Source organism: Theropithecus gelada, chromosome X, assembly GCF_003255815.1.
Source record: "Theropithecus gelada isolate Dixy chromosome X, Tgel_1.0, whole genome shotgun sequence".
In the NCBI taxonomy this organism is placed as follows: domain Eukaryota; kingdom Metazoa; phylum Chordata; class Mammalia; order Primates; family Cercopithecidae; genus Theropithecus; species Theropithecus gelada.
Window position 1 is genome coordinate 70,577,372 of NC_037689.1, and position 11,684 is coordinate 70,589,055.

The window sequence follows — 11,684 nt, forward strand, 5'->3', positions numbered from 1 at the left end:
GCAAGCTACTGGGGAGGCTGAGGCAGGAGAATCACTTAAACCTAGGAGGCAGAGGTTGCAGTGAGCCGAAATCGTGCCATTTGCCTCCAGCCTGGGTGACACAACGAGACTTCATCATAAATAAATAAATAAATAAATAAATAAATAAATAAATAAAATTTTACTCTGCTAGTTATTTTGCATACATAATAAATTACTGTTAACTATAGTCACCTTATTGGGCGACCAAACATTAGATTTCATTCCTTCTATTTAACTGTATTTTTGTAACCATCTATGAACCCATCTTTACCTCTCCCTCCCCAGTATACTGAGAGAAAGTAGAATAATGTTTGCCATTTGTAGATCTTCTTTGGAGAAATGTCTATCCATCTCTTTTGTCCATTTTTAATTAGATTATTTTTGTTGTTGCTGAGTCATGAAAGTTTCTAAAATGTTTGGATGTTAATATTGTATTAAATATATGATTTGCAATAACTTTCTCCCATTCTATAGTTTTTCTTCTTGCTCTGTTAATCTCAAGCATGAAGAAGTTTTAAAATTTGAGAAAGTTTCATTTGTTTTTTATTTTGTTGCTGGTGCTTTCGGTATTATAATAAAAAAATCATCATCAAATCTAATGTCTTGAAGCTTTTCCCAATGCTTTCTTTTGAAATTGTCATATATTTAGGGTTTATATTTAGGCCTTAAATATATTTTAAGTTAATTTTTGTGTATGCTGTAAGTTAAGGGCTCAACTTCCTTATTTTGCATGTGGATGTCCTGTTGAGTAAACTGTTCTTATGGCCAATTCAATGCTAAAAAGGGTTTGCACACACAATTCAATGGGGAAAGTATAATTTTTTACCTTTTCATGCTAGAACAACTGGATAATTGCATATATAATAAAGTTAGTTCCTCACCTCACTCTATACACAAAGGTTAACTCAAAATAGAGCAACAACCTAAGTATAAGGGTTAAACTATAAAACTATTAGGGAAAAGGTAAGGATAAATCATTATGACTTTGATAATTTATAGATTCAGTGCTATTCCTATTAATCTACCATTGACATTCTTCACAGATTTTGAAAAAAAAAAAAACTCTTTTAAAATTTATATGGGACCAAAAAAGAGCCCAAATAGCCAAGGCAATCCCAAGCAAGAAAGAACAAAGCTGGAGTCATCACGTTACCTGACTTCCATCTATATTATGAGGTTACAGTAACCAAAATAGCATGGTACTGATATAAGAACAGACATATACACCAATGGAACAGAATACAAAACTCAGAAATAAGATCACACACCTACAATCATCTGATCTTCAACAAACCTGAGAAAAACAAGCAATGGGGAAAGGATTCCCTATTCAATAAATGGTGCTGGGAGAACTGGCTAGTCATATGCAGAAAATTGAAACTGGACCCCTTCTTTACTCCTTATACACAAATTATGTCAAGATGGATTAAAGTCTTAAATGTAAAACCCAAAACTATAAAAACCTTAGAAGAAAATCTAGGCAATACCATTCAGGACATAACCACGGGCAAAGATTTCATGACATAAACACCAAAAGCAACTGCAACAAAAGCCACAATTGACAAATGGGATTTAATTAAGCTTAAGAGCTTCTGCACAGCAAAAGAAACTATCATCGGAGTGAACAGACGGCCTACAGACTGGGAGAAATTTTTTTCAATATATCCATCTGACAAAGGTCTAATATCCAGAGTCTACAAGGAACTCAAACAAATCTACAAGGAAAAAAAAAAAAACGAGCAACCCCATTAAAAACTGACCAAAGGACATGAACAAACACTTCTAAAAAGAAGACATGCGTGTGGGTAGTAAACAAAGAAATCAAGCTCAACATCACTGATCATTAGAGAAATGCAAGTCAAAACCACAATGAGATACCATCTCATACCAGTCAGAATAGCAATTACTAAAAAGTCAAAAAAACAATAGATGTTGGAGAGGTTGCAGAGAAAAAAGAACGCTTTTACAGTGCTAGTGGGGGTGTAAATTAATTCAATCATTTTGAAAGACAATGTGGTGATTCCTCCAAGAACTAGAGACAGACATACCATTTGACCCAGCAATCCCATTACTGGGTATATATCCAAAGGAATATAAATTATTCTGTTATAAAGATACATGCATGTGTGTGTTCATTGTAGCACTATTCACAATAGCAAAGACATGGATTTAACCCAAATGCCCATCAAAGATAGATAAAATTTTTAAAAGTGGAACATAAACACCATGGAATACTATGCAGCCACAGAAAGGAATGAGATCATGTCCTTTGCAGGGCCATGGATGGAATTGGAAGCCGTTATCCTCAGCAAACAAATGCAGGGAATGAAAATGAAACACCGCATGTTCTCACTTATAAGTGGGAGCTGCATGATGAGAACACATAGACATATGTGGGGAAACAACACACATTTGGGCCTGTCATAGTGTTGGGAGGAGGGAGAGCATCAGAAAGAATAGCTAATCGGTGCTGGGCTTAATATCTAGGCAATGGATTGATCTGTGCAGCAAATCACCATGACACATGTTTACCTAATAATGAACCTGCACGTCCTGCACATGTTTTTCTTCAACTTAAAAGTTGAAGGAAAGAAAATCATTATGACTTTGGATTTGGCAATGGATTCTTAGATTCCATACCCAAAACACAGAAAACAAAAGGAAATAAAAGGCAAATTGGACTTCATACAAATTAAAATCTTCTGTGCATCAAAGTATATTATCAAGAAAGTAAAAAGGCAATCTATAGAATGGGAGAAAATATTTGCAAATGATATATCTTTTAAAGATTGGTATTCATAATATATGAAGCATACAACTCAACATAAAAAGACAAATAATCCAATTAGAAATTGTCAAAGCATTTGCATAGACATTTCTTTAAATATAATATTAAAATGGTCAACAAGCACATGTATAGATGTTCACATCAATGGTCATTAAGGAGATTCAAATCAAAAGCACAATGAAATAATACTTTGCTGCCATTAGGATTGCTGTAGCGAGAGAAAAAAATAAATTAACTAGTAAGGATGTGGTAAAAAAAAAAAAAAAGAAAGAAAGAAACCTTCTATATTGCTGGTGAGAATGTAAAATGATACAGCTGCTACTGACTACAGTTTAGTCATGCTTCAAAAAGTTAAACAGAATTGCCATATAAACCAGGGATTCAACACCTTGGTGGTCCAAGAGAAATAAAAACATGTGTTAATACAGAAACTTACACATAAATGTTTATTAATTATGGCCAAAGATGTAAATAATCAAAATATTCATCAATGGATGAATGAACAAATAAATTTTGATATATACATACAATGAAATATTATTCAGTCATGCAAAGTGATGGAGTACTGGTATAAGCTACAATTTGGTGAACTTCAGAAACATTATGCTAAATGAAATATGACAGACACAAAAAATCACATATTGTATGATATTATTTCCTATAAAATACTCAAAATAGAAAAATCCATACAGACAGAAAAGCAGAGTTGTTGCTAGGGCATAGGGGAAATAAGAAATGGGGAATGATTACTTATAAATGCTGAGTGTTCTGGAGTAATGCAAATATTTTGAAATCACAAAGAGTTGGTAATTTCACAACATTGTGAATATACTAAATGCACTGAATTATTCACTTTAAAGTGTTTAACTGTATTTTACGTGAATTTCACCTAACTTTTATAAAGTTACACTTGAGAGTGAATCAGGACTTAGTTTCTTTCTACTGTCATAAGCTTTCAAATTTATGGCATAAAAATACAACTTTGTTATTAGTTATTTAAAAAAATATTTATGTCATTTTCATTTCTTTTTCATATTTTTACTGGTTTGGTAGATATTGGAAAGGAGATTTTATTGTTTCATTTCATTCTACCACCTTTGTATGGAAATCTTTAATAACCATTTTGGAGAACAAGTTGTCAGTATATAACAAGAACACACTCTTTGAACAGTGATTCCACATCTGGAAATATATTCTAAGAACATATGTAATGAAGCTATAGATATTACTTAGAGTCTTATTTGAAATAGAAAAATATTAGAGATAAGTGAAACACACAATAAGAAGAGAAAAGATTATGTAAACTGTGATATACGGTCAGCCCGCTGTATCCAGATGTTGTGTTTTGTGTGTGTTTGTGTGTATGTGTGTGTACATATGCTTTTATTATTTTTGTTTTTTCTATTTTTATGTTCAGGGGATATAAGTGCAGGTTCGTTACATGTGCAAATTGTGTGTCACTGAGGTTTGGGGTATGATCCTGTCACCTAGGTAGTGAGCATAGTACCCAATAGGTAGTTTTTTAGTCCTTGCCCCCTTCCTCATTTGTCCCCCTTTAATAGTCCTCAGTGTTTATTGTTCATAACTTTGTGTCCACCTATACCCAGTGTTCAGCTCCCACTTATAAGTGAAAACATGCAGTGTTTAGTTTTCTGTCCCTGCGTTAATGCACGTAGCATAATGGCTTCCAGCTCCATCGATGTTGCTGCGAAGGACATGATCTCATTTTTTAAAATGGCTGCATAGTATTCCATGGTGTGCATGTACCACATTTTCTTTATCCAGTCCACCAGTGAATGGGCATCTTGGTTGATTTCGTGTATTTGCTGTTGTGAACAGTGCTCTTATGAACATAAAAGTGCATGTGTCTTTTTGATAGAATGATTTATTTTATTTTTGGTATATACCCAGTAATGGGGTTGTTGAGCAGGATGGTAGTTCTCTTTTAAGTTATTTAAGAAGTCTCCAAATTACTTTCCACAGTGACTGAACTAATTTACACTTCCACAGACAGTGTATAAGCATTCCATTTTTTCTACAACTTCATCAATGTGTATTTTTTTTAACTTTTTAATAATAGTCATTCTGACTGGTGATCCACAGGTTCTGAATCTGAAGATTCAACCAAACTTGCACTGAAAATATACAATATGAGGCTGGGTGTGGTGGCTCATGACTGTAATCCCAGCACTTTTGGAGGCTGAGACAGGCAGATCACCTGAGGTCAGGAGTTTAAGACCAGCTTGGCCAACATGGTGAAACTCTGTCTCTACTAAAAATACAAAAATAAGCCAGGTATGGTGGTGCACGCCTGTAATCCCAGCTACTCAGGAGGCTGAGGCAGGAGAATCGCTTGAACCCAGGAGGCGGAGGTTGCAGTGAGCTGAAATTGTGCCACTGCACTCTAGCCTGGGTGATAGGTGAGATTCAGTCTAAAAATAAAAAAAAGAAATATGAAATACAACAATAAAAATAATACAAATTTTGAAATATAATAAAACACTATTTACATAGCATTTGCATTGTATTAGGTATTATATGTAATTTAAAGATGGAGGATGTGGGTAGGTTATATGCAAATACTACACACATTTTATATAAGGAAGTTGAGCAGCCATGGGTTTCAGTATCCAAAGGGGGTCCTGGGACCAATACCACACTGATATTGGTGATGGCTAGTAATTCCAGGAAAAATTGCAATGAAGAAGTATACTCTTTGGAGGGTAGTTTAAATCTAACTATTATATAAGTCATTTATTATGAAGACATAATTCATACACAGACACCACCTTGCCTAGAAATGGGTATAAACAGTTTGTATTTCTTGTTTGGTATTCGGACCTATTGCCAAATTTTAATTATTCATGAAGTTTCTATGCATTACATTTTACTGAAAATGGAGGCTTTAAAAATCACTGGTAATTTGAAAATCCAAACTGGGATGAGATAACATGCTCAGGTGCTAATTTATTTACATAAATTAATTTCAGGCCTCTGCTGTAAACCAATTAGCATCCATCACTTAATGGAGTCATTATCTGTCAGTTTGGCTTCTAGAAATGCTTGTCACTACTACAGGACTCAAAAACTTTGCTAATAAAAGTAACAGAATTAGTGGAGTCAACAGCATGGATAATGACTTAATGTGGAACATACAGTATAGAAAGAGACTGATCTTCAAAAAATAAAGATATCAGAAAGGAAGCTACTTTATTTTCCAGAAAATGAGTTTAAACAATGGTATTCAAAAAAATAAAAGTTATTTGTAGTCATTGTAAAATTGTGTCATAAGAAGCCATATCCAACCTTCTTGCCTAGTGGTCAGATGACATTGTGTGCAAATAGAAATGAGTTATGTTTTACTAGAGCTTCAAGTGGCTATTTCTAATGTCTTGAAAGGCCTAGAAGGAGAAGGTTTGGGGGGTTCAGTAACAATGTACCAATCAAAGGAAAGAGCCAGCAGTGCTCACAGAATGTCATGCAGCCAATTTGTACATATCACTAGTGGTGGAAAGAGTAATTTCAGAGGTAGACTGGAGTCAAAAAAAAAAAAAAAAAAAAATGCATTTGGGGCTGGGCGCGGAGGCTCACGCCTGAAATCCCAGCACTTTGGGAGGCCAAGGCGGGCGAATCTCGAGGTCAGGAGATCAAGACCATCCTGGCTAACACGGTGAAAGCCTGTCTCTACTAAAAGTACAAAAAATTATCCGGGCGTGGTGGCGGGCACCTGTAGCCTCAGCTACTCAGGAGGCTGAGGCAGAAGAACGGCATGAACCCGGGAGGCGGAGCTTGCAGTGAGCCGAGATCACGCCACTGCGCTCCAGCCTGGGAGATAGAGAGAGACTCCATCTCAAAAAAAAAAAAAAAAGCATTTTGGTTTAGAGAGAATACAACTAAATATTAAGTATTCATCAGCAAGATATGTAGGCAGATACCTTTCACAACAAAACCCCATAAAAATTTGCAAATAATCGGTGAGATAGCTTTGCTCAGGATGGTAGAGCAAGTGAATTAGCACAAAATTCGGTCTCCTAAGAAATGTATACCTTTGTTGAAATACAATGTGAAATTTTCTTTTAAGTTTGGGCTATTCTGATTTGGCATTATCTATATTTCTCTCTTTATACTTTAGCACTGTCACACAGAACAAGAAGGAGTCTATTATAAACTTGATCTGAACATCTAGATATTAGCTATAAGAACAATTGTGGGGACTAGTGATTTAATAGTTTACAAGTCTTATCATTAAATTGAGAATTTCTTTGGAGGCAAAGTGAGCATGCCAGGGGATTTATTTATTTTTTATTTTTTTATTTTTATTTTTTGTCTTTCAAATGTCCTAGTATGAGCTGTGCACAAAGTTTACCTTTAAGATATTTTGTGAATTGGTTATCATTGAGTAACTAGCTTTTGACTACAATAGCACTTAATAAGTTAGCAGCTATTGATAGGAATTAACTTAGTTTATCTTAACCAACGCAATCAAAAGCTTGAGCTATAATTTTAGAATATATCTGGAGAGATTTTTAAAGTCTAGAATTACTTGGTATCCCTGTTTAGAATGCAGTTCCCTGGCCCCACTTCAGCCTTAAGAAATCAACATGTCTGGAGTTTGGCCCATAAAGCTCCAAATTAAACAAATGTAACAGAAGATTCTGATATAAACTATTATTTGAAAACTAGCACATGTTGATGGGTACCAAATTCATGTTGGTAGTAGGATATCTATCTGGTAACTAATTCACACCACTAAAACACAAATGGTACTTGAGGTAGTGAGCTGAATCTCATTCATATAATATTAGACCAATTACTTCATTTTACAAATTAGGAATTAAGTCCCAGTTAAGTTAATAACTTGCCTAAATTTATTGGCAGTGAGACTGAGACAAGACCTGACCAAGTTGGCTCCAAATTCAGTGCTTTTTCTATCACAGTGATGAAAATAGGAATGAAAATGAAGTTTGAAAATAATTGTGTTTGAATAAGGCAAAATAGTTGCTGAAGAATAAAATGATGTGGCTTATCAGTTTTACTGATTTTATTCAAAATTATTTTTTAATAATTGTAATAAGTAAGGATTCATATACCCTGTAAATTGTAAATAAGGATTCATTGTAAATAAGTATTTATTGTAAATAAAGATTCATATACCCTGAGATTTCTAGACTCTCTTTGCATAGTTTAGGAGCTGTATTGTAAACAAAATAACCTTGAAGTCTTAAATGTAGATATTTGATGATAGCAATTCACAGCTACAAATGCTTTTAAGCAGCTTTCATTTTTTAAGTACTTTTTAAAAACTTTTGCTGTGGCAGTTAATGCATAGCAGTCTCATTAAGGAACTGGGGGAAAATAACGTCAACTACTCACACAGACATTTTAATATTAATGGTTATGGACTCTTTCTATAATTATGTACTGCAAAGACAATGATTTATTACTAAAGTACGGCCATTTAATTGTCAGTTTTAACCTCTACATCCTTGAAAATACCACAGTGCACAGTCTAATTAGCATTAAAACCATAACAGATCCTGCCAATGAGACACCAAATTTGACATCATGTCCAACAGTGGCTAAAATTGGAAGCTTCACTGAAAATCATACCTCACCCCACACCCAATGAACCTAATTGTGAAATACTATATTAAAGAAGAAAGTGTCTTCCTGACTTCAGCTGGTGATCAGTGTATGCCCTAAAACAAAAAGATTAATAGTGCTTGTGATTTTATCATGGCTAGTGTGCCTGCGAACCTAATTTGTATATATCTAACTCCCTTTTTAACATCTTACTAAAATTCAACAGTATCCTATATCAGTGGTTTTCACAGATCATAAAAAAAATTCAGCACCGCAGATGATACAACACTAGTATTCAATTTGGGCAAATGAAGAAAAAGTAAAAATGAAAGCAGTTTTTACATGTTTTGGATGCAATGGAAACAATTAACAAGAAAAATATGAGCCTTTTTCTTGAGGATTTACAAAACAATGTGATCTTGTTTGTATTCAAAAAAGGTTATAGACTTGTTTAATCAAAGAAGGTTATTACTTATAGGAAGCTAGCTTTTTATTTAATAATGGTTAATACAATGCTTAATGACTCCTCCCATCCCTGCAGACATTTTAATTATACAATGCAGAATGTTGCAAAATTATATGAAAAATCTCTAATTTTAATATTTTTTTCCCAAACTATCCCTCTCCCTTCAATGACAAATTACCCATGGCTATTCTTCTTTCTTCTATATATACTTTAAGTTCTAGGGTACATGTGCACAACCTGTAGGTTTGTTACATATGTATACATGTGCCATGTTGGTATGCTGCACCCATTAACTCGTCGTTTATATTAGGTATATCTCCTAATGCTATCCCTCCCCGCTACCACACCCCATGACAGGCCCCAGTGTGTGATGTTCCCCTTCCAGTGTCCAAGTGTTCTCATTGTTCAATTCCCACCTATGAGTGAGAACATGCGGAGTTTGGTTTTCTGTTCTTGCGATACTTTGCTGAGAATGATGATTTCCAGATGCATTCATGTCCCTACAAAGGACATAAACTCATCCTTTTTTATGGCTGCATAGTATTCCATGGTGTATATGTGCCACATTTTCTTTTTTTTTTTCCTTTTTTTTTAAGACCCATATATAACAAATTTATTCGAATACATATTCAATGGTATAAGAAGTCATTTAAAACATAGTGTAGAATATTGTGAATAAGAAAGTTCATGCAAGTGGCTAGTCTTCATTGCTTTAACTCTTACCCTGGATATTGCTCTGTCCCCATCATAGGCTCCTGCCATGCCCTGCCCTCTGGAATTAGTTGGTCCTGTCCTGGGTTCAGGGATGTCCAGAGCGTAGCCCAGCCTTTGGGGTGCCAGTGCAGTAGGGGCCCCTTCAACCTGAATCTAGAGTCTGGAGCCTGTTCCTGCTGTTCCTGAGCCCAGGGCTCCCCTTGCAACCTGATTTAGTGAAGAAATCTTTATGACCTGTTGACTATCAGTCGTTCTAGGGAGGAGGACTTTCCTAACTATTGGCAGCTTCCTGTTTTGTCCCAAACCTCCCTTCCCCTCTATATTAGTCAGGGTTCTCTAGAGGGACAGAACTAATAATATATATATGTGTATGTGTATATATATAGATATACACACACATATTTTTTTTATATATATAAAAAATATATATAAAGGAAAGTTTATTAAGTAGTATTAACTCACGTGATCACAAGGTCCCACAATAGGCTGCCTGCAAGCTGAGGAGCAGGGAAGCCAGCCCAAGTTCCAAAGCTGAAGAACTTGGAGTCCGATATTTGAGGGCAGGAAGCATCCAGCATGGGAGAAAGATGTAGGCTGGGAGGCTAAGCCAGTCTAGCCTTTTCACATTTTTCTGTCTGTTTTATATTCTGGCCATGCTGGCAGCTGATTAGACGGTGCCCACCCAGATTAAGGGTGGGTCTGCCTTTCCCAGCCTACTGACTCAAATGTTAATCTCCTTGGCAGCACCCTCACAGACACACTTAGGATCAATACTTTGCATTCTTCAATCCAATCAAGTTGACACTCAGTATTAACCATCACACCCTCCCCTCTCCCCTCAGGGCTGAGATCCTTGGCCAGTGGAGGACAGGTTCTCTTCCCCAAGGATGTCCAAGTGTTGCTTGGTGTTAGGCTCTATCTCTTGCCAGAACCCCACTTACCTCCTGATTCTAATCCCATGACTGGATTACCTACCACCTGTTTGCAGTGACATTGCCTTCAGCTTCTTGGGATCCACCTGCTAGGCTGGGCTTCTATCTCTGGCCGGCCACTAAGCTGGTCTCCTTTCTCTTTCTGTGTCCAGCCACTGGGCCTAGAGCCTGGCTCTCTTGACTGGCACCTGACTTGGCTTTTGGAGAATAAGATGCCAACTGCCTTACTCCTGAGCCCTCAACCAGGGTCCGATCATGATGATGATGATAATGAAGACAATGATAGCTACCACTTGTATACACATTGCCTTTATTAACTTTTCTTTTTTAACTTTTTGTGATGAAAAAATGTCAAACATATACAAAGAAAGAGAGAATACTAAGGACCCCTCATGTATCTATCCATCACCCAACTTCAACTATTATCAACTTTTAGCCCATCTTGTTTTCTCTATTTTACTCATTTTTGTTGCTCATTCATTTGTTAAATGAATAATTTATTTATTATTATTATACTTTAAGTTGTAGGGTACATGTGCATAACGTGCAGGTTTGTTACATATGTATACTTGTGCCATGTTGCTGTGCTGCACCCATCAACTCGTCATTTACATCAGGTATAACTCCCAATGCAATCCCTCCCCCCTCCCACCTCCCCATGATAGGCCCCGGTGTGTGATGTTCCCTTCCTGAGTCCAAGTGATCTCATTGTTCAGTTCCCACCTATGAGTGAGAACATGCGGTGTTTGGTTTTCTGTTCTTGTGATAGTTTGCTAAGAATGATGGTTTCCAGCTGCATCCATGTCCCTACAAAGGACACAAACTCATCCTTTTTTATGGCTGCATAGTATTCCATGGTGTATATGTGCCACATTTTCTTAATCCAATCTGTCACTGATGGATATTTGGGTTGATTCCAAGTCTTTGCTATTGTGAATAGTGCTACAATAAACATACGTGTGCATGTGTCTTTATAGCAGCATAATTTATAATCCTTTGGGTATATCCCCAGTAATGGGATGGCTGGGTCATATGGTACATCTAGTTCTAGATCCTTGAGGAATCGCCATACTGTTTTCCATAATGGTTGAACTAGTTTACAATCCCACCAACAGTGTAAAAGTGTTCCTATTTCTCCACATCCTCTCCAGCACCTGTTGTTTCCTGACTTTTTAATGAT